At 40.7% G+C, this 24514-nt stretch overlaps 1 non-coding gene across 1 annotated transcript; it reads left to right on the forward strand.

The window, feature by feature from the left end:
* Window positions 1-10052: 10052 nt before the first annotated feature.
* Window positions 10053-10159, forward strand: LOC118486070. The gene has a single exon (XR_004877926.1). It is a non-coding gene; the product is annotated as a small nucleolar RNA R71 (small nucleolar RNA).
* Window positions 10160-24514: the final 14355 nt, after the last annotated feature.

Here is a 24514-nt window from a genome sequence, read left to right on the forward strand (position 1 = left end):
AGTGCACACGCATGTACCTGTTCAGAAAAATCACACAAACAAATATCTATGCCATCCTCCTCGTATTCGTGCGGGTTGCATCCATCGACTAAATCTGCCATGAAACACTCATCAACACCAACAGCATCAGAATTGCTAGTAAAAACATTCAAGCGCGTTTTTCGATTCCCAAAAGTCATATCGACTGTACCAAATCTACAATCGATCACAGCATGCGCGGTGCTCAAAAATGGCCGACCCAAAATAACATTTTGTTGTTGTTTTGGATCCGCGGATGAGTAGTCGAAGACTAAAAAGTCAACCGGGTAATAGAACTCATCAATTTTCACATTCACGTTTTGAACCATCCCTCGGGGTAGCTTATGAGACAAGTCAGCTAAAATAACCGTTGTCTCTACTCTTGCCAACGGACCAAAGTCGTATTGGTCATATAAGCCCCCCGGTAAAATGCTCACCCGGCTCCAAGTTCAAGTAACACCTTTGCCATTTGAAAATTACCAACTTGTATATTTATCAATGGCGTACCCGGATCTTTGAGCTTAGGGGGAAGCTCCCCGTTCAAAACCGCACTTACTTGCCCGGTCAAGTCTACCCGCTTAGGCATTTTTTTCTTTTGTTGCCTTTTTTGTGTACATAATTCCTTTTATTGCATCAAGTAGTGGAAGATTGATTTTTACTTGTTTAAACATGTCCCACAATTCTTCTTTTTGGGGACCTCTTGATGCAATAAAATTTTTCTTACCCGGGTCAAGTAAAGCCGATGGAAATGGGACTTGACTCGATTCACCCTCGACTTTTTCATTTTTTTCATTTTCACCCAACCCCGGTTTGTTAACATTTGATTCTTTAGGTGTAACCGGTAAGACATCATCATCACTTTCATTACACGTAACATCCTCAACTACTCCCTCGACCAAACCCGGTGACAAATTGGCCTTAAATTCTTTGCCACTTCTCAAAACACTAACATGACTAATATTAACATTGTTACCTCGTGACGAACCATGTGAAGGATTTACCTTAGTGTCGCTAGGAAGTTGACCTTTGTTTTTCTTCAATTCTGCCACATCGGTTGCCAATTGACCCATTTGGGTTGTTAGTGGTTGGATGCTCTTGTCACGAACCTCATCCTTTTGCATTCGGACTTTATCGAGTTGATTCCGCTTTTGCATATCTTGTTGCATAGCCCGAAGCATATCCATAACTTCACTCCCGCTTGATGAACCTTGACCCGTTTGTTGAAATTGCCCTTGATAACCATAATTGTTTCCACCCCGATAGTTACCTTGATTGTATTGTTGACGAGGTGCAAAGTTACCTTGAGCTCCTTGAAAGTTTGGGTTAGCTTGGTTCGCTGCGTTCCCATAACGGAAATTAGGATGCTTTCCTAACCCGGGGTGGTATGTATTAGAGTTTATGTTGAAATTTTGACCACCCCCTCCTTGAATTGTATTAACTTCCTCTACTTGCTCATCAAGGACCCCCACTACACAAACTTCCGCCGTGTGGCCTATTTCATTGCAATTAGTGCACACGTTGTACACTTGGTTTGTGGTTTGAACATTGCCACTCTCTACTCCATGCACTTGTGGCCTTTGTATTACATGCCTTGCCCGCCTTGAAGATTGAGCTTTCCTCTTCGAATTCACCGCCATTTGTTCTAAAAATGCCCAATCAACATGTTCATAATTCGTACCGAATGTACCATTAGGGATCGACATTAGATCCCGTGCATCCTCCGAACTCAACCCTTCATGAAACGCATTCAACAATTCTCAAAGTTGGATCCCGTGATGAGGGCAATTCCGTAACATCATATTAAACCTTTCAAAGGCTTGATGAAACATCTCCCCCGATTGTTGTTGGAAACTTCTCAAACCTCTTCTAGCATCATTGGTCTTTTGAGAAGTGTAATATTCATCCAAAAGTATTTGCTGCATGTCGGCCCATGTAAAAATGGACGCGGAGGGCAAAGTGTGAAACCATCTCTTTGCTTTATCTTCTAGGGAAAATTGGAAAAGGACCAACTTGACATCATCCGCAGAAAACCCTTGACCTCCAATAGTGTTGCAAATGGAGTCGTATGTTTCCAAATGAAAGTAGGGTTCTTCCGTTGCTAACCCCTTGAACTTTGGTAAACTTTGGAGGGCGGTTGTTCTAACTTCAAAAGTTCTTCCATCCGCACGATGAGGAATCACTACCGGCGAAGGATTGTTAGTGATAATGGGCCGACAGTGAGCTTCAATTCCCCGTACTACTTCTCGTTGATGTCTTTGAGGGGCACCTAATGGTGCTCTTGGTTGACCCATTTTCCCTTGCATAGGCCCTTGAGGAGCAAACGGTGGTTGATATTGATGTTGATGCATTGGTTGTTGTTGAATCGGCCTTTGAAATTGAGGTTGCATGTTTTGAGGCCGCACTTGATGTAGCGGTGTAGGGCGTTGAAATTGTGGCCCTTGCGGTCTAATGTGTTGCACTCCAACCGGTAGTCTACCCATATTTTGAAATTGTTTAATTGGTTGACTTTGTTGACCTGCTTCCCCTTGTAGTCCCAAATATCCTCCATCACCCCCATTGTAAAAATTTTCCTCTTCATACCCCCTAAAATCCTCTTCATACCCATCGTCGTATCCATCCCCTTGAATTCCCGAAGATTGCCCAAAGGGAAGACTTGAATATTGAAAACCCGATTGGTTTTGGGGTCTAAAGGATGAAGTAGCATGCACAATAGTTGAATTTGGTGCGATTGTGAAGTTAGAGGATGATTGTCCCGTGGTTGGAGGAAAGAAGTGTGACAATGGTGGAATTGTAACGGAAGGGCTAAAGGTAAGATTGGGTTCAACTTGAGTAGTGATCGGTTGCGTGGTGTTGGTTGGTGTAACTTCAAATGGTGGTATTAGGTATGGTGGTGTTTGGTGAAGGTTGTGTGGAAGTCGGTATGAATGATGAGGTCGTTTGACCCGTTGTGGGTGGTACTTGAGATTCTTGCATGATGTTTCTTGGTGTAATAGGTGAAGTAGGTGAACCAACAATTCTGTTTTCTCGTAATAAAACTCTGTTTTGCCTCAATGTTCTTTCAATTTCCGGATCAAACGATAGTGGTGACAACTTGTGAGAGCCTCTAGTATGCATACACCTGAAAGTACCTGCACACTAAACACAACCAGCGTAAACCCGAAAATAACAAAAACAAAACTACTAAATTAACACACGTTGCGCACTACTCCCCGGCAGCGGCGCCAAAATTTGATGTGTATGTCGTGTTACACGCAAATTTAATCCAAATTACAACTAGTAGATAGTGGTAAATGGGTATCGAACTCAGGGAGTATGTGGAAAATGTGTTTATGTTATAGCTTTGTGATTTAACTACAATTAACCTAAAATGCAGAAATTAAAATCAAGAGTTTGGTTTGTTTGGTTTTAAGAACTAAATTACTAGCTAATTGCAAATCAAAACTGGTTGTTTAACAGATTAGGGGAAAATGACCATCTCAGGTTCCGGTTTTCATGAACAATTGTGCATAAATCCAACTAGAAAGAGTTACATAGACATAACTCATGCATAAACGTTTGTTGTGATAAAAGGGAACGAAGTACTCGGATTATATAAACGCGAGGTTGTTACCCAATGATCAATTAACTAATATCCAACTCTAACCCATCCCGTGATATCTCGATTGTCAACGACACCAAGAACATACGATTTAGACTAGAATTGCAATACTAATTAACAATTTACAATCAAACATTCATGCACCATAATAAACATAGCAAACATACCAAGTCTATTATTCTAGAAATAAAGATTCGTCACACAAAAGTCATAAACAACCTTCACCTAAGATGATCACCACAAATTCAGCCAGACATTGTTCGGTTGATCATCATAACTTCAATATCCAAGTTCATACGAATCGAAAATACAAACCGAATGTTTAGAACCAAGCAAAATCGCCCCCAAAGTGCAAAGAAACTGTCCAATCATGAATAATCCCAAAAGACACCATCAAAAACGGTTTTAATGAGCACTTACACTTTTTCCCATCACCTCCACCGTAATTTACGGTCTCCACCGTAAATTACGGTGGACTTCAGGTTGCTTACGGTGAGACTCTACTGAGTTACGGTGGAAAACATGGATTTCAGGGCTACCGTAACTTACAGTAGCCACCGTAAGTTACGGTGGATCCCTGATATTTGTGTTTTGTTTCTTCTGTCCTTCCATGCTTGACCCGTTCCTCTCCAATCCCTCCAAAGCAGCATTTTCTCCATTTTAAGCTACAAAGTGTACCTGAAACATAAACAACTGTAGTCATCTAATTCAAGATAATTACATGATCAAGTGAGGGATAACCTCGTCTTTTAACATCATTAAGGGTTGTCCTATAGACCACCCGTCACATCCCCACACTTAACCGTTGCTTGTCCCAAGCAACTCATCAAACCATTTTTAAAACAAGCGATCAACATAAACCAAGCATAAACATGTAATCCTTTTACTAACCCTTTTCTTAACACCCAAAATAATGCACCCCTCGCTATGGCTTTCCTCTCAGCAACAAGTAAGCACTAGCAACTATAAGCTAGACACACAAAAGGCAAACGAGTGGGTCACAACTATAAGCTTGTACCTAAATCGGTCCTCCTCCTATAATTGTCAAATATGAATGCAAATCAAAGGGACTTTAAGGTTGTAACAAGGCTAGGCGAATGGATAGGAAATGGAATATATATGAAGTAGCGAAAACTTAACCCGGTCTTTTATTACACAATGAAACAAACTAACAAAAAGCAAACTTAAACTACGATGTACAAGACAATGCAACATCAATCTTTTTTTTTTCTTTTTCCTTTGCTTTTTCCATTTTTTTTCTTTTCTTTTCTTTTCTTTTATTTTTTTTCTTTTTTTTTTCCTTTTTTTTAGCATAAACAAACACATCATAACTGATGTGTGTCGGTGTGTATATAATTTAGATATATAATTAAGCCCTTTTTACACCTTTAGCCAAGTTTTAAACTTATAAAACACGATATTTACTAACACTAAACACACATATGGGCAAGTGCACCCATCGTGGACGTAGTATAGTGTTGGTAAGATACCGAGGTCGTCCAAGGACACAAGAGCTTTTAATACCGGTTTATCCTCAACGTCTAATCAAATCAAAAAGTTAGAAAAATGTTTTTAAACTAAGAAAATAAAAACTAACTAAATGCTGAAAAATAAAAATAAAATAAAACAGATGGACAAGATGAATCACTTGGATCCGACTCGTGTATTAGTATAACCTTTGATTATTTTCGCACTTTTGCACTTGTTTAAGAGATTATCTTAGTTATTGTAGTAGGCCCCTCTTTTGAAGGCGACGTTACCCTCAACCCAGTAGTTTGAGTCAGCAAGGATACAATCCTAAAGGGTTGGATTATTGGAAGATAATGAATTAAGTTATTAATGCAAAATGTGGTAGGCCCCGCTTTTGGCGGTGACGTTACCCTCGGCTAAGTAGTCTGAGTCAGCAGGGATACAGTCCTAAATAGCCGGGTTATAGTATTAATAGTAGTTAACTTACGAGGGGGTCAAAGAGTTTGGATCCCCGCCATCCAATACCTATGGGCATTGAAGGAGATCCTACTAAATTTGACCCAGGTCCCTTGCAGGACCTCTAAATGCTGAACAAGGGCAAGACCCTTACCAAACCGTTCCCTTAACCCCCGATCAGGTAGCCAACATACCTCCATATAGACCGTGGAGATATGAATGGTGAAAATCTTTTATTTTATATAGACAGTAAAATAATGCCAAGGCACCACGGACAAACGATAAGGAAAGATCACCTTCAACATAAGCAACTAGTTATTAAAGTCATTAATACAAAACCAAATAAAAAGTGCAAAAGATTAAAAATAAAAAGTATTATACTAAACACTTGTCTTCACCAAGTGATGTAAGAGACTTAGGCAAACATGGCCTTGATTGTCAAGAACTCTTACTATCAATCTTGGATCCCGAGACGACTCACACATTCTACAATGGACAATGGATGATGGTGGTGGATGATGGTGTTATGGTGGTGGTGGGTGGTGGATGAAGTGTGAGAGAGGTGGTGTGCCAAGGGATGAGTTGGAATGAAACCAAGCACTCCTATTTATAGGCTGAACAGAAGGCTGGGCACGGCCCCGTGTCCGCTGGACATGCCCCCGTGCCCGTCTGACACTCTCTCTCTTCATTAATTGTAATTCGCAATTACAATTAATGCGCCTGCTGTACTTTCGCCACACCCCCGTGCTCACTGGACACGGCTCCGTGGTGGGCAATAGAAGCTTCTACAGGTTTGTCTTTTCTGCTGCTTCTTGGGCACGGCCCCGTGCTGGCTGAGCACGGGGCGTGTTCAGGATTCTGTTTTCTCTTCTTCGCTTGGGAGGATGCCGTTGAGGGTTCGGGCAGTCTACTTTTATTCCTTTTCTTGTATTTATGTTAGAATTAGCTGTCTTTTTGCTTCTTTTGTGAATTTGAGCTCATTTCATCCTGAAAATACAAAAGGAAGACAAAAACACTTTTTTTCCAACATTAGTACTTAAAAAGGGTTAGTTTTATGCCTTATTTGATGTAATTTATATGTTGCATTTTACACACATCAAATACCCCCACACTTGAACTTTTGCTTGTCCTCAAGCAAAACTCTTTAAATGTGGCTTACACTCCCAAATGGAATGGGTAGAAGAGAAGGTTTTTGGCTTGTCATAGAGTGTCGGGAATCCAAGATCTTTTTGGGTTTTATTTTTATTTATTTACAATCCTATTCGTTATGATTTATTTAGAACGTTTCATAGGATAAATTACTTATTTGGGCATAACATGCTTTTTTTTTAAAATTTCATTTATATACAAGTTCACATACCTCACGGGAGAAATCACTCAACACTCGGCCGAAGGTGTATTTTTTTTTGTGAATCACTCGAGAGCGGCATGGAACTTACGCCTTCCATAGGCTTGCCAAGCAATCAATCCTCCTCCTTTTTAACTTTATACCTTTGTAAATATCAAGAGGACTTTTTGGGTGAAGGGTTAGGCTTGGGCTAAAGGTGGGTGGATGGGTTAGTGGTTAGTAAAAGGGCGAAAAGCGTAAAAAGCGTCGGTTTTCGTAACACATTTTGTTTTTAGTGACTTTTTATTTTGGAAGTATTTCTCCAAACAAGCTTTTGTTTGTATAGCTTTGTTTGTTTTTAACTCCATCATCATTTTTTTAGTCACATAAAAGAACGAGCTTGCGAAAAACCGAGCTTGTTACTAAAATAAAGGTGAAAAATAAAAAGGGTTTTTGGTGGGTAAAAAGGGTTTAGGGTAAAGAAACGAAAGGTTTAGGCTCAAAGGGGTTAACTAGGGGGATTTTGGGTAGGTGGTAAAAAAAATTGAAAAATAAAGGTGTAGAAAGAAAAATGGTTAGTCCTAATGCCTCTATCATTTACTTACTTGGGTTTAAGTTGGTAAGGACCGGGAATGAATCGTCGTGGCAAGTTCTAGAGTTGTAAGAACCAAGCGGCTTATTCACACAAGAAACGAAAAATGAGCATTTAGTCTAAAGATGTAAGTTTGTATGCTCTATAAAGGCTCAAAACTCACTTTTGTGGGAATGAGTTTTTAATGTGATCAAGTATATATAATCAAATTTTAACTAGACTTGATATGCCGTTTCATAATTTTCTTATGTTGGTTCTTGTTATCACGACGCTCTCGGTTGTAAATTTTATAAAAATATAACCTTATTAATCTTTGGATTCCTAACTTAAACTTCAGACAAGTAAAAAGAAAAAATGAAAATTTTTTTGAAAAAATTTGGGGTGTTTAGCGGTTCCAATAGAGTTTTGTGTAAGGCTTGTTGTTAGGACTTGCAAAATTTCAAAGTGTTAGCTTCTCCCCACACTTAAATTACACATTGTCCTCAATGTGTCCCAAAAACAAATTTTTAGGTTGATTGGATGTGTAATGTGGTGTCAAAAAGCAAAGATTTATGTTACTGGCAGTGTTGGCACGGCCCCGTGGGGACCGGACACGGCCCCGTGTTCAGGTGCCAGTAACAGAAATTAAAGAAATGAGACAGAAGCCTGGACACGGGGGCGTGTCTGGTGAACACGGCCTGTGTCCAGTTACCTGAACTGGGCGTTTTTCTGCAGGTGGTTCAGCACGGGGCCGTGTTGGTTGAACACGGCCCGTGTTGAGCCTTCTGTAATGGAGATTTGTGTCGGGTTGCTTCGTTCTTTGTGCATGGGGCCATTTTTCTCGTTCCCTTTTCATCCATTATCACCACGAGTGTGTTTTATTCCTGCAAATTAAAACTAAAAGATTAAACTAAACTAAGGATAGTTCCGCGGAATGCCTCCGTGGTGCGCCACGTTTATAAGGGTCCTTGGCTAGACCCAATGTGAGGTTATATATTTTCTGAGTGGGATGCTTGGCGTCCCATGTTACACCGTCGGAGAGCAGCATCCAAGCTCGAATCAATAACCTTCATGTAGTTGACCGGGTCGTCGTCCTCTATTCTCTTCCCAACTCCGAATTTTACTTCATCATCCCCATACCTCAAGGTGAGTGTTCCGTCATTCATATCTACCACCACTTGTGCGGTGGCAAGAAATGGTCTCCCTAGTATGAGGGGGACCTCGGTGTCTTCCTCCATATCGAGTTTGACAAAGTCGGCTGGATAGACGAATCTGCTTACCTTTACCAAGACATTTTCAATGACACCTTGTGGGAATTTGACGGATCGATCAGCGAGTTGTATGCTCATTTTTGTAGGACTCGTGGTTCCCAGGCCGAGTCTTTTAAACATTGATGAGGGCATGAGGTTAATGCTAGCCCCAAGGTCGGCTAGGGCATTACAAACGGGGGACTCCCCTATTGAGCAGGGAATCGTGAAGCTTCCGGGATCGATTTTCTTTTGGGGAAGTTTATTGAGTACGAGGGCAGAGCATTCTTCGCCTAAATTGACTAATTGCAAATTTTCAATTTTCTTTTTATGAGTGAGGAAGTCCCTCATGAACTTAGAGTATTTGGGCATTTGGGTTAGGACCTCAATAAAAGGAATATTGACATGCAATTGCTTTAATAGACTTTCGATCTTCGCGAATTGCTCATTGGTCTTCTGACGAATTAACCTACCGGGGTACGGAACTCGAGGAGCTTTGGTAGGCTCTGGTGACGGAGGGGAGTTCTTTCCTGCAGAGGTGTGGGTGTCGTTTCTTCTGTTGGCGGCGACGCTTCTGCAGGCCCTACGGTGCAGTTTCGTAGCGTGATGAGGTGAACTTGCGCTTTTGGGTTTGTTTCGGTATTGCTAGGTAATGCGCCTTGCGGTCTCTTGGCAAAATTTTGAGCTATTTGATTTAATTGTTTTTCTATGTTTTGAATACTAGCTTGTTGATTTCTAAAATTTGATTCTAATTGTAGAAATCTTTCCGAGTTTTTCTTTTCAGTGTCGGAGATGAGGCGAGATACAGTATCTTCAAGCCTTTCTCGTCCACTTTGTTGTTGAGTGAAATTTTGTGACTCATTTCTTGGTTGTTGAAAGTTTGTTCGTTGGTTACTACTATTGCCGGGTTCTCTCCAACCAAGGTTTGGGTGGTTTCGCCATCCTTGGCTGTAAGTTCCCGTTGGAGGACCCGACGGCCTAGGTCTATTATCAATGTAGTTTACCAATTCTTGTTGATCGTCTGTTTCTTTCATACAACTCCAATTTTCATGTGACCCACCACACCCTTCACAAGCCATAACCGAGACTGTTTTTGTCATTTCCAACTTTTTTATTTTTGAAGAAAGGGCCTCGATTTGGGCTTGTAAAGAAGTGCTTTCATCGACCTTATGGGCGCCCGGGGCAATAGATTTATTGCCTCGGGGGGTGTGCCATTGAAAATTGGTTTGAGCAATTTCCTCAATTTGGTTATATATTTCATGCGGGCGTCGATTACCTAAAAGTCCCCCGGAGCTAGAATCAAGTGTCTGCCTTGTATGTGGCAACAATCCATTATAGAAAGTGGATACTTGTTGCCATAGCGCAAGGCCGTGATGTGGACACTTGCGTAATAACTCCTCGAACCTTTCCCAAGTTTCATATAAGGATTCCCCGTCCTCTTGTGAATATGTATTAATTTCAGTCATTAATTTAGCCGTTTTAGCGGGAGGGAAATACTTATATAGAAATTTTTGGGCTAGTTCATCCCAGGTGTTTACCGATCCAGCTGGGAGGGCGTTGAGCCAAGCTTTTGCTCGGTCTTTTAGTGAGAAAGGAAACATTCGGAGGCAGATGGCGTCATTTGATGCTCCGTTGATCCGAAAGGTATCACATATTTCTAAGAAATTAGTAATATGTAGATGAGGATCCTCGTCCGCAAGCCCATGGAAGGTTGCGGAGTTTTGGAGCATTTGTATCAAATGCGGCCGAAGTTCGAAGTTATTAGCTTCAACATTCGGAGCATTGATAGTGGCGCCTAAGTTACCTACGGTGGGTCGTAGATAATCCATGAGGGTACGTTGGTCCGCCATTGGAGGTGAATCACCCGAAACCTTCTCTTGGTTTTTAGCTTTTAATCTTTTTCTGAGAAAGCGTTCGGGTTCTTCTAGAGGTTCTTTTATGTCCTTATTAGAACTGGAGCTCATACACTACGTAAGATTGGCGTCGGGTTCCAAGTCCTGCAATAAAAACAAAAAAGAATGCTGGTCAGAAGGTTCACCACGGCCCCGTGTTCAGCGAACACGGCCCGTGGTCGGAGTTACAGTGATTGTTTTCCAGATCCCAGTTACTGGAAGTTGGACACGGCCCCGTGTTGCACCGACACGGCCCCGTGGTCAGCCTTCTGTAACTTGGAAAGCTAAAAACTGCCAGTAACGATGCTGGGCACGGCCCGTGTCCGACCAGGCATGGCCCGTGCTGAGCTCTGCAGAAGCTGAAAAACTAAGAAAATCCTAAAAAATTAAAAAGAAAAATAAAAATATGATTAGGCCGTTGATTCCTAACTTTCTTAAAATCCTTGTGTCCCCGGCAACGGCGCCAAAAACTTTATGTGTGTCGGTGTGTGTATATAATTTAGATATATAATTAAGTCCTTTTTACACCTTTAGCCAAGTTTTAAATTTATAAAACACGATATTTACTAACACTAAACACACATATGGGCAAGTGCACCCATCGTGGACGTAGTATAGTGTTGGTAAGATACCGAGGTCGTCCAAGGACACAAGAGCTTTTAATACCGGTTTATCCTCAACGTCTAATCAAATCAAAAAGTTAGAAAAATGTTTTTAAACTAAGAAAATAAAAACTAACTAAATGCTGAAAAATAAAAATAAAATAAAACAGATAGACAAGATGAATCACTTGGATCCGACTCGTGTATTAGTATAACCTTTGATTATTTTCGCACTTTTGCACTTGTTTAAGAGATTATCTTAGTTATTGTTGTAGGCCCCTCTTTTGAAGGCGACGTTACCCTCAACCCAGTAGTTTGAGTCAGCAAGGATACAATCCTAAAGGGTTGGATTATTGGAAGATAATGAATTAAGTTATTAATGCAAATTGTGGTAGGCCCCGCTTTTGGAGGTGACGTTACCCTCGGCTAAGTAGTCTGAGTCAGCAGGGATACAGTCCTAAATAGACGGGTTATAGTATTAATAGTAGTTAACTTACGAGGGGGTCAAAGAGTTTGGATCCCCGCCATCCAATACCTATGGGCATTGAAGGAGATCCTACTAAATTTGACCCAGGTCCTTGCAGGACCTCTAAACGCTGAACAAGGGCAAGACCCTTACCAAACCGTTCCCTTAACCCCCGACCAGGTAGCCAACATACCTCCATATAGACCGTGGAGATATGAATGGTGAAAATCTTTTATTTTATATAGACAGTAAAATAATGCCAAGACACCACGGACAAACGATAAGGAAAGATCACCTTCAACATAAGCAACTAGTTATTAAAGTCATTAATACAAAACCAAATAAAAAGTGCAAAAGATTAAAAATAAAAAGTATTATACTAAACACTTGTCTTCACCAAGTGATGTAAGAGACTTAGGCAAACATGGCCTTGATTGTTAAGAACTCTTACTATCAATCTTGGATCCCGAGACGACTCACACACTCTACGATGGACAATGGATGATGGTGTTATGGTGGTGGTGGGTGGTGGTGGATGAAGTGTGAGAGAGGTGGTGTGCCAAGGGATGAGTTGGAATGAAACCAAGCACTCCTATTTATAGGCTGAACAGAAGGCTGGGCACGGCCCCGTGTCCGCTGGACACGCCCCCGTGCCCGTCTGACACTCTCTCTCTTCATTAATTGTAATTCGCAATTACAATTAATGCACCTGCTGTACTTTCGCCACGCCCCCGTGCTCACTGGACACGGCCCCGTGGTGGGCAATAGAAGCTTCTACAGGTTTGTCTTTTCTGCTGCTTCTTGAACGATTAGGGTAATTTATGCCTTATTTGATGTAATTTATATGTTGCATTTTACACACATCAATAACATCAAATGCCTCTACAAAATACTACAACTACTACTAACACTATAAGACCGGATTAAGTTGGGTAACTTTTAGGAACTAGTTAAGGGGCAACAAATGATTGGCTTTAAGGCACAAAATGGGCAACTAAATGTCCAAACCCCCGCCCCTCTCGCAACCATGCTCATATATATAATTCATGAGGTCCAACCCCCCAAATCCCACACTCGCACACACCAATGACGAGGCTACCTAAATGCCCTTATCCTTTTCGCATTCATATCCAACTAAAGACTCAAACCGTATCAAGGCACAAGTTCTAATGCACCCTCACCCATTGCCACTCTCAACAAAGACAAGTATTATTTATTTACATGTGTGGCTTCAACTCTCACCAAGAATAAAGGGTATTAAGGGTTGCCGGTGCATCAATTGGGGTTAATCCAAGTTGTTTCAAATTTTCACATTATTTCGCTTGATTTAAATTTTTTTTCAAAAATCCCAAAAATTCCCCTCATCCCCACACTTGGGATACATTGACCCCAATGTATGGTTTTGAGAGGCTTTGATCGCTTAAACTTTTCAACACCAAATGAAAGCTCAACACTCTAACCACAAATTTCTTTTTGGTATTTTTCATTTTATATTTTTTTTTATGTTTTCTTCTTTTAAAGACATAACACCACCAACTCTACCAACCCAAATCATAACAAAACAAACTAACTCCACCCATCCATCCGACCAAAGACATAACAAAATAACACATATTCACAAAATATACAAGAAGGAGCACGACCTGGCTAGCAGTAGCGCGGTTGAGGCGGTCCGAAAATGGACGACATCATCTCGTTCCATTCTCCAAAAGCGAATGCACCACTACCACTTCCACCTTGTTGTGGGGCTCCTTGTTGTTGTTGATGCGGATCAAGCCATTGTGAATGATGGAGCGGCGGGGTTGGATATGATACACTACCATCGTAGGGTGGTAAAGATGCATAATCCACCGGAGGTGGATCAACAACCATGGGCCGCCCGGCATGCCAATCCGCATGCATCCTTCTCGCTTGGTCATCTTCATACCGGTTGTTCATCTCGAGCTCATGGGAGTAAGCGTGTGCACGATTCCATGCTTCTTGACGATCGAAATTATGCTTCAAAGACTGCTCCATACTAGCACTCATCATCGTTTGTTGATCAAATAATGTGCGCTCCGAACCCGACCATGATTCAAAAATGGGTGCCGGAGGACGTTGGTTCTTGATAACTTCTTGCATCGTGCCGTCATAAGCCCAATTCGGCTCATAGGAACGCTCCGTGTAATCATAAAAAGCACCACCGTGTCCTCTACCTAGACCCCCTTGGCCTACATTCACATTCTCACCACCATGAGGTTCGTCCACATAATCTTCATCACCACTTGGAGGTTCCGCATCACTTTCCGGTTCGTCCTCCTCTCCCGGTAGAAGAGCTCTTGCATCAACTTTCAGTGCTCGTCATCGCTGACCCTCCGACTTGAGTTTATGATACCTTTCCGATTGGGTGTAAGTCCACCCGATACCCATCTTCTGTAAAGTAAAAGGCTGATGCCTTTTCGGGTGTCGTCTATCCTCCGACGTAATTGCCTTAAATTGCTTCATCAATCCCGTGATAATCCGGCAATACGGGACAATATCTCTCCCTAACTTGTTTCGACAAATCCAGATATGGTTCATAATCAAATATCGGATTAGAAAACGCGGAGACCCATTGAGTAACGAATAGAGAACAGGTACTTCAGGGTATCTCACTTGTTCCTTATCTCCTCTTCTCGGGATGACATTCAAAATGCAAATGGCTAACAACAACTTCGCTTCAATTTTCAAGTTCTTCCGGTACAAGACTCCACTATGAGTACCGGGCAAGAACAATGGCGCTAACATATCATTCCAACGAGGATGCTTCTCTGGTTTTACCAAAAGGTCATCAAGACTAGGAATCATGTAGTCACGAGCCGGAAAACTGTCGTACCTTGCCAACTTTCGGAGTGTATCAAAAGACATCTCTACCGGAATACCATTCACCTCACCCGTTAACTTCATTTGTGATGGCTTCTCGTATGTATTGCACTTGAGGGTTGCCATCCATTCTTGGATTTCATCCATGAATAAATTCTTGCTATCCTTATCATAGCAATTGAGAGCCGCCTCCCATCCTAGGGCGCGGAGTTGGGCAAACACATTGAATGGCCCAAATTCAACCTCTCTCACCTCCCTTTCACAAATGAATGCAGCTGCCTTGTTTTTCAATCGTTCATACTATCATGGTATAGAGTTGGCTGCCATTCATCCGGTTGCTCATCCAACGGACCCGACTCCCATTTTGGCTTGTTAGCCGGATCCAATTCTACCATCTCTTCATCCTCGCTTTCACTCTCACTAACTCTACCCAAGTACTGCCTCTTCTTTAGTTGTACTTCCGGCTGTTTGCCCTTGCCTTTCGACGAAGAAGATGAACTAGCTCCCGCCCTTTCTTTCGTTCGTACCATTTTCCTACACACATAACAAAGCAAACAACATAACCAAACACAAAAAGTTAGACCCTTTTTTTCCAAAACATCCCCACACTTGCTTGTTACTATGGTTGTAGATGTTAGTGAACCAAGAATTTATAAATCTTTTTTCAAAAATTGGGCATGGTGTCTCTACAATGTAGAGATCTCAAAAAGTTCACAACTTTACATCAACCCTACATCTACAAACCATACAATGTTCAAGTAACTATGTTCATGACAAAATCTAAGAACAAGCAAGTGGGTATAAACAAGTAACAAAAATAACCTTCCTACTCACAACGCATCAACAAAACATAGTAAATAACTTCATACCTTTGTTTGAAGATGCTAGAAACACAAATGAAGCAAGAACTTCAAAAACCCCCCAAAATTTTCAGACCTAGGGTTTGTGATTCGGACCAGAAAACTTCGTTTTCTCGCAAATCTCTTGGCAAAATCAGCAAGTACGTGAAAAATTAGTCAAGATAGATCTAGATTTCACTCGATTTGGTCAAGAATTGAGAGAGATATGGAGGATTGAAGCTTGAAGAAGGTTATGGGATTTCTTAGATTTGGTGGGTCTTGTGAAAGAGATAGGTAGAATGTTTGTGGTCTTGTGAAAGAGATAGGTAGAATGTTTGTGGTTATGGGATTTCTTAGATTTGGTGGGTCACGTGATTTATTATCTTTTTTTTATGTAACTGCAGCACCCGAACAGACCCCTCAACTCGCCAGGTCCACCATAAATTACGGTGGACACCGTAAATTACGGTGGATGCTGGCACAAAAATCCCACCGTAACTCAGTAGCATTTTACCGTAAAGCCAAAAGTTTTTTTGACTTCCACCGTAAATTACGGTACCACCGTAAATTACGGTGGTACCTGGGCATTCCTGGTTCGCTGAAAATGCAATTTTGAGTGCCTTTTTATTTTTTTTTCAGTTTTTTCAATTTTTTTGTGTTTTTTAAAATTTTTCAAAAACATATAAAAATTGCCCTATCCCTTCGAAAGTCCCGTGTTGTCCTCAACACAATGTTAGAGCAATTCGTGACCCGAATGTCCCCACACTTGTTTCAAACACGGACTTCAAGCATATACGGAAATTGTGCAAACTATACAAAACAAATAAAATAAAATGCTAACTATTTACACTACCAAACCTAGGCCTTTTATGGTTGTTCTTCATCGAACGGGCGTAGAATGTAGCCCACTTTGTCAAGTTCCAAGTTGTTAATGTCGTTCCCCTCCAAGTACGGCTTCAACCGATGACCATTCACCGTTTGTTGTTTGTTCATTTGCTCATCTTGGATATCTACATCACCAAACCTCCCAACTCGCCGAACGACATACGGGCCCATCCATTTACTTTTGATCTTGCCTGCAAACATCTTGAGTCTTGAGTTATACAACCAAACCTTTTGACCCACTTCAAAGGTTTTCTTCCTCAATTTTGCATCGTGTACTTTCTTGAGTTTGTCTTTCTAAGCCGATGCACACTCATATGCCTCATCTCTAAGTTCTTCGATTTCACACAATTGCAACTTTCTCATCTTTCCCGCTTCATTATAATCTGCGTTTACCATTGTGATTGCCCAATATGCCCGATGTGCTAATTCCATTGGCAAGTGACAACCCTTTCCATAAACCATCCGGTAAGGTGTTGTGCCAATCGGAGTCTTGTAGGCCGTTCGGTATGCCCACAATGCATCGTCTAACTTGCTAGACCAATCCTTCCTATCCGTTCTCACTGTCTTCATGAGGATTTCTTTTGTTTGACGGTTGGTCACTTCGACTTGTCCACTCATTTGCGGATGGTAAGGCGTGGCAATCCGATGCTTCACACTATATCGCTTCAATAATTTTCCGAAGTTAAAGTTCTTGAAATGTGACCCTCCGTCACTGATAATGACCCTCGGAATACCAAAACGGGAGAAGATGTTGGATTGAACAAATTTACAAACAACCGAATGGTCATTTGTTCTTGTTGCAATAGCCTCAATCCACTTAGATACGTATTCCACTGCCACCAAAATGTATAAAAACCCGTTGGAATTTGGAAAGGGTCCCATGAAGTCAATGCCCCATACATCAAACACTTCTACAACCAAAATTGGTTGCAATGGCATCTCATCCCTCTCGGAAATGCTTCCCATCCTTTGGCAATTTACACAATTTCTTGCGAACTCACACGCATCCTTGAAAATAGTGGGCCAATAAAACCTACATGAGAGAACCCGATAACCCGTTTTATGCCCACTAAAGTGACCTCCACATGCGGATGAATGGGCATGAGTCAAAATTTCCAACACTTCTGTTTCGGGCACACACCTTCGAATAACTTGATCCGGCCCGATCTTGAAAAGATCCGGTTCATCCCAACACTAGGCATGAGTCAAAATTTCCAACACTTCTGTTTCCAACACTGGTACTTCATCAAATTCTACTTTTACCTTACACTCTCCATCTTCGATTTTTATTGTCGACTTTTCTTCAACTTCTGTTTTCTCAGCATCTATCTTTGCTTTTTCTTCAGCAATTTTTCTTGCTTCCAATTCTTCCAATTCTTTCTTCAAACGAGCAACTCTTTTTTCTTTCAACATCTCGATCTTATCTGCAAAAAACAAATTAAAACTATAAGAATCCAACTGTCGTCTAGCTTTATCAATATATTCTTCTTCATCATCGGTGTCTGCATCAATTCCTAGTTCACTAAAAATTGGTATTCTTTTCAGCTTCGATTTGACTGACTCTTCTTTTAGGATTTGAGCAACACGTCCTGAACCAGGCAGAATGTATTTATCCCAGTTGAATCCCTCTGCCATTTTTTCATCATCTTGATTAACAAGATAAGCTTTCTTCTTTCCATCCTCAATAGCACGAGATGATGATGGTTGTTGCTCAATCTGATGAAAAATTGATTTATGATAATAATCATTCTTTCCAGACGAATCTTGTCTTCTGGTTGCTTCTTTATTTTTACATTCTCTTTTGAAATGCCCCTTTTCTTTGCAACGAAAGCAAGTAACCTTGGATTTGTCAAACCCTATTGTAGATGAAGCAATATCACGAAGATCATCTCTTCCAGTGATTTGTGTAAATTTTTCTGCTCTTCTTACAGCACTTGCTAAACACCACTTGATGTCCATTAACTCAAGTTCTTCAGCATCAATCTGGTTATAATCCTCTTTGGTGAGCATCGGATTGCCAATCCGTCCAGCAACTAAGCTTTCATACGACTCCAACATAGAAACAAGTGATGCCATGTGTTGCTTAGCCATTTCTGGAGAGAGATTTTGACCATTTTGAATGTTCAATGTAACATTACATTGTAAATTTGTTGAATTCTGTCGTTGAGGACTTGGTGTTGTGAAATTTGGATCAAAACTTGAATACGATGATGAATATCCTCCACTTTGAGTTACTGTGCTTCCATTTGTTCCAGAAGAACTATCCGCACTGAACGCAGTCTTAATTTTTGGACTTGGAGTAGTCTCAAATTTACTTCCTCTGTAGTATAGACTAACATCTTGTTGAGCATTTGGATTATTCATAATCGCAGTTTTCTGAACATCCAATTCATGTTCTTCAATCTTCTGAATGAATTTAGCCAAATTCATATTTTCAGATTTTCTCATCTGTTTTAAGATCAACAAGCATGTTCCCCACTTGTTCTGCGGTAGTGCATCAGCAAGCTTATCAACCCACTCATCATCTTCTTTCTTGATCTCCAATCTTCTCATTTCCTGAACAAGATGACAATATCTATCAATAGTAGTTTTTGTTGATTCACCCTAAAATGCTACAAACATATCAAATGATTTCTTTAACAGTGCACGTTTATTTTTTATCATATCAGCACTCCCTTTAAACTTCTGAATCAATGCCAACCAAATTGATCTAGCAGTATCTTCATGTTGAAGCAAAACAAAGATATCTTCCTTTACTGCTTGTTGAAGAATGCTAATCATCATTTTTCTCACTAGTGTACTTTAATTTTTCACCATCTGAATAGTCACTAAATGCCTTTTCATTCCCACGTTCATCTTTTGGTTTAACATAGTCTACATCTAACGAACACCATGCATCGAACTTATATGCTTGCACCCAGTTCTCGAAACGATTCTGCCATCCTTTAAAATCTTCAATGTACATAAGCTTTGGTGGTTTCTGATAAGTTCCTGTCTCATTTTCACTATAAACAGCTTCTGCAACTATAGCTGGAGTAACAGGGGTAGCAAATGCATTGTAAAACTCCTCTTCCATGTTTCGGTAATCAAATTTCACAAATTCTCAAAATCACAGATTTCAAGCGAAATGCAGATTCTCACGAAATCAAATCTCAAACGAAATGATCTTTGGTACGGAATAACCCTTTTGTGCGAAATGATCCACTAACAATCTATTTCGTGCGAAATAGAGGTATTTTTCAAGCAAAATGATGACCTTCAAGCGAAATGATCGGTTCAAGCGAAATAACTTTTGATTTCGTACAAAATGAGTAATTTTTCAAACGAAATAGTGTGATTTTGTGTGAAATGAATATCTGTTCAAACGAAATGACTTATTTCGTGCGAAATGAAGGTTTCAAGGTGTATTTCGTACGAAATGAATGACCTGATTCAAACAAAATAGGCTATTTCGCGCGAAATGCTGCTGATGTCATCTTTTCGATCAGTTTTTGATAAAATTGATCAAGTTTTTGTTTGATTTTAGGTCCAATTCTTTCAAGGCTTTGTTAAAACTGTGTTTCGCACAATATATGTTAAATTCAATCCATTTCAACCATAAATTTTTGTTAATTTCGAAAAAGAAGGTGTAGAAGTCAGAAATTTTAGTAAAATCGAGCTGATTTGGCAAGAACTCTTCCTCCTGAGCTCTGATACCACTTGTAGGATCGAGAAACGATCTAAACGAGTTTATCAAAAGAGTTCTAATCCATATCAAAGGCGGAAACAATGATATAGACTTGGAAACAGCTTGATCCACTCTTTAATTGTCTTGTATATTGATTTAACACTGTTACATATCGAATGACACATCGGCAGCAGTTCGGTACCGGAATCAGAAAACTTTACAAATGAATCAGCACATCAGGTATATATAGGGAACGGTCTTTCGTACGAAATGACCAAGAGTTCATTTCGTGCAAAATGACATTTCCTATACGTTTCTCGTTTTTCGTGCTCTGATCTATCTAAACGAATACAAGACTCGATACAAGACGAAGTCGACAGACATATGCACCTACAATTCGCACTTGGAGAACTTGGCATAGAGTCCATTCCCCTGGAGTAACTCGAGAACCAAACGTAGATGTTGCGCGTGTTCGGTTTTCGACTTCGAATAGATAAGGATATCATCGATGAACACGATGACGAAGTGGTTAAGAAATGGTTTGCACACACGGTTCATCAAATCCATGAAAACCACAGGTGCGTTGGTTAAACCAAAGGGCATTACGACGAATTCATAATGACCATAGCAGGTTCGAAAGGCGGTTTTCGAAATATCTTCCTCCTAAATGCGTAACTGGTGATAACCTGAGCGTAAATCGATCTTCGAAAAACATGTATCACCTTGCAACTGGTCAAACAAATCATCGGACGGAGAGGTGCTGAAACGACCTGTCCTTCTTTCGGGGCAGGGGATAACGATTCTTGATGGTCAGCTTATTCAACTCCCTATAGTCGATGCACATCCGAAATGACCTGTCCTTCTTTTTGACGAAAAGGACTGGTGCGCCCCACGGAGAGGTGCTAGGGCGAATGAAGCCTTTGTCAAGTAATTTCTGGAGTTGACTCGAGAGTTCGCGCATTTCGGACGGAGTGAGGCAATAAGGAGATTTAGCAACAGGGTTGGTTCCAGGAATGAGGTCGATACGAAAATCAATATCAAGACTCGGGGGTAAACCAGGTAGATCATCAGGAAATACATTAGGAAATTCATGAACTACAGGCACCTTATCGATTGCCTTAACTTCCTTTTTCTCCGCTACTACTACGTGAGCCAAGAAAGCTTGGTATTCCTTGCGGAGATACTTGCTGGCTTGGACACACGACATGAGTTGAAGTTTCTTCGACGCGACTTCACCGTAGACACACAATAGATCACGATTAGCGAGCGAGAAGCGAATCATCTTATCGAAACAAACAACTTCAGCATGATTTTCACGATAAAAATCCATTCCTACTATGACGTCAAAACTACCGAGTTGCATAGGAATAAGGTTGATAGGAAAGATGTGATTGTTGAGTTCGAGGGTACAATCACGAAGAATAGAATTGACAGCGACGGTTCTTCCGGTGGCAAGTTCAACATCGAATGACGATGGGAGATGGGCGCGCTTACGATTAAGGAGCTTTTCGAATTCTAACGACACAAAACAGCTATCGGCTCCAGTATCAAATAAACACGAAGCATATATACCATTCACAAGGAACGTACCATTGACCACATTGTTATCGGCTTGAGCTTGACGGACGTTGATGTTGAAAGTACGTCTGCGGGCTGCTTGTTGCTACTGTTGCTGGGGTTGCTGCTGTTGTGGCTCTTGCTTCACCACTCGATTCGGGCACATGTTTGCGAAGTGGTTGGGATCACCACACGCAAAGCAAGCTCTAGCGTGGATCGCAGGTGCAGGAGCCGCTTGTTGGCCTTGAGGAGAAAGAAGTAGAGCTTGTTGAGCAGAGCTTGACTTTGAGCTGGAGTTGGAGCTTGACGCGGACCTGTACGGTAGTTGGCGGTGAAATGGCTGTACATGTTGCAATATACACAGTATCTGCAAGCGATTCACCCTGGGTGGTGATAGGTACAAGTAGGGCAAGCCGGGTGAGGACCAGTGTATGCACGCTTGGCCAGCGGTGCATGGGTAACCGGCGCCGCTACTTGGCGGTGTTGAGGCTGCTGTTGTTGGGTAGGAACGGCTTGAAACGGAGCGGCAGCGGTGACAGCGCAATTCTTGCTACTGTTGTTGTTCTTCCTCTTGCGACGAGAGGACTTTGAAGACTGCGGTGCGGCGGCGGTTTCAGCGTTTGTTTGTTCTTCCTCGCTGTCTGTAATAATTTACTTGCTTAATAGGTTATGGTATGGGATATAATATTAACTATTCGGTAAAGTAGTTGTTATGGAATTTCTCTTGGACAATCTGTTTCGCTCAGTGCCATGCCCCGATGTTTCCGTCATCGGTTGGGGTGTGACATACATAGCATCTCTCATTTTTTCTTTGGTCCATGCATGACAAGGATTTCTCAAATAATGTCACTGTTGTTGAAGAACTCCAAAGCATCTCTCAATGTCCTTCTGCGAAGACTCTTGAAACTTCTTTAAGTGAGCTCTTTTTTCATCGTACGGGTCCCTAAACGTCTTCATGACAATCGAATACCTAGGATAAATTCCATCGCACAAATAGTATCCGTGCGAGTAGTAGTTTCTGTTTGCATAAAAAGATGCTTTTGCAGCTCTACCAGAAATGAAATCATCTACCAATGGAGATTGTTCGAAAACATTTATATCATTGCATGACCCTGTGACACCAAAGTAAGCCGACCAAACCCAAAGGTCGTGTAAGGCAACCGCCTGAAGAATAACAGATGGTCCATCTTGCTCACCTCATGTGTGTTGACCTCGCCATGCGGTCGGACAATTATACCACCGCCAATGGCGACAATCTAAGCTCTCGATCATGCCCGGTAAACCATGTTGATTAGAATGGACCTCGTAAATTTGTTGAAGATCGTACCATGTAAGCTTTCTCATATAACAGGCACCGTACAAATTTATTATACCTTTAAAAAATAAACGTATATAATTTTAAGCTAACTAAAAAAATATGAATGTATGTAATGTTTATAGTATTGTAGTGTACCGTGACAAAAATGCTCCAAGGTATCGCTCGTTGTTTTCTCGACCATCTTTAAATACTCGCCGTTGATGTCAGCTGTGTTTCCATAAGCAAAGACTTGTAGCACTGAAGTACACTTTTGAAAAACAGTAAATCCAAACATCCCTCTCGCATCCGCTTTTTGTTTAAAATAATCAAACTTGTTTTCCAAGTCTCCAGCAATGCGTAGAAATAAACGTTTACTCATCCGGAAAAGACGGCTAAAAACGTTTGGGTTTGGGTAAGTAGGTGCTTCATCGTAGTAATCTTTCATCAATCGATCGTTTGCCGAATGTCGGTCTCGTTCAACATATTCTCTTGGCAAAATTTCACGTTGAGGCCGACTACAATGTTTCATATACCGTGCCGCGAGTTCGCACGCACTCGTAACCGCCTCTTGCTCGACCTCCTCATTGGTCGACTCACCCTTATCGGCTAAAAAATCTTTGTAATAAAAATTGGCAACGGACGATGAGGAGGTTGGGGAATCCATTTTTTTATAGAAAATGGTGTGTAGTTTGAGTTTGTTATTGTAGGTTTTGGTTAATGGTTTCTAGAAAATGGATGTAAGAGTTTGTATATATAAATGTGAAATAAAAAAAACAAATATAGCCGTTACTTTTGACCGTTGCCAACGGTTTGTTTGGCAAAAAAAAATCGATTTAGCGTTTTATTTAACACGCCCAACTTTTTTTTTGTAAAAAACGCCTTTGGGGCGGTGTATTGGGCATGTTTGGGCTTTTTTTCCCTCCACGCCATTTCTCCTTACCACTACAACCACTACAACCACTACAGGTGGTGTAAAAGGATTAGAGGGGGCGTCTCTTAGCTATTATACATATTAAAACATATTATACATATTTGTGATGAACAGTAACCAAATATTATTATATTATAATATTATAGATTATTACGTTATTTTATTAGTTAATTGATTCACCTAATTTAGGCCAAATCAAATGACGATTTTGTCCCCGTTTTAAAATAATGCTTTTGTCATCAGTTTAAAATTATGTTTTTACCTCCAGTTCAAAATAAAATTATGCTTTTGCCCCAGTTAAAAATTATAATTTTGTCCTCGGTTTAAAATTACGATTTTGCCCCGTTTAAAATTACAGTTTCGCAATTAGTTTTGTTTTGTTCCTTCCATCTAAATTACCATTTTTCCCTCAATTTAAATTTACATTTTTGTCATCGTTTTTGTTTGCTTTCCCAGTAAAATTACGATTTTGCCCCCAGTGTATAACTATAGACACAAGATTGGGGAATAGTGTTAGGAAGCTGCATGGCACTCCCCCATTGGCCCAACCAATTTACGATTTTATCCTCGCTTTAAAATTACAATTTTGCCAACAGTTCAAAAATACTTTTTTACACCCAGTTCAAACTAAAATTATGCTTTTGCCCCCAACTAAAAATTACCATTTTTCCCTCGATTCAAAATTACGATTTGACCCGTAGAAATTTACAGTTTTGCCATTAGTTTTGTTTTTCCCCACCCAGCCAAATTACAATTTTGCCCTCAATCTAAATTTACATTTTTGCCATCGTTTTCCTTTGCTTTCCCAGTAAAATTACGATTTGGACCCAGTGTAAAATTAGAGTCATGC

Source organism: Helianthus annuus, chromosome 13 (assembly GCF_002127325.2).
Source record: "Helianthus annuus cultivar XRQ/B chromosome 13, HanXRQr2.0-SUNRISE, whole genome shotgun sequence".
In the NCBI taxonomy this organism is placed as follows: Eukaryota; Viridiplantae; Streptophyta; class Magnoliopsida; order Asterales; family Asteraceae; genus Helianthus; species Helianthus annuus.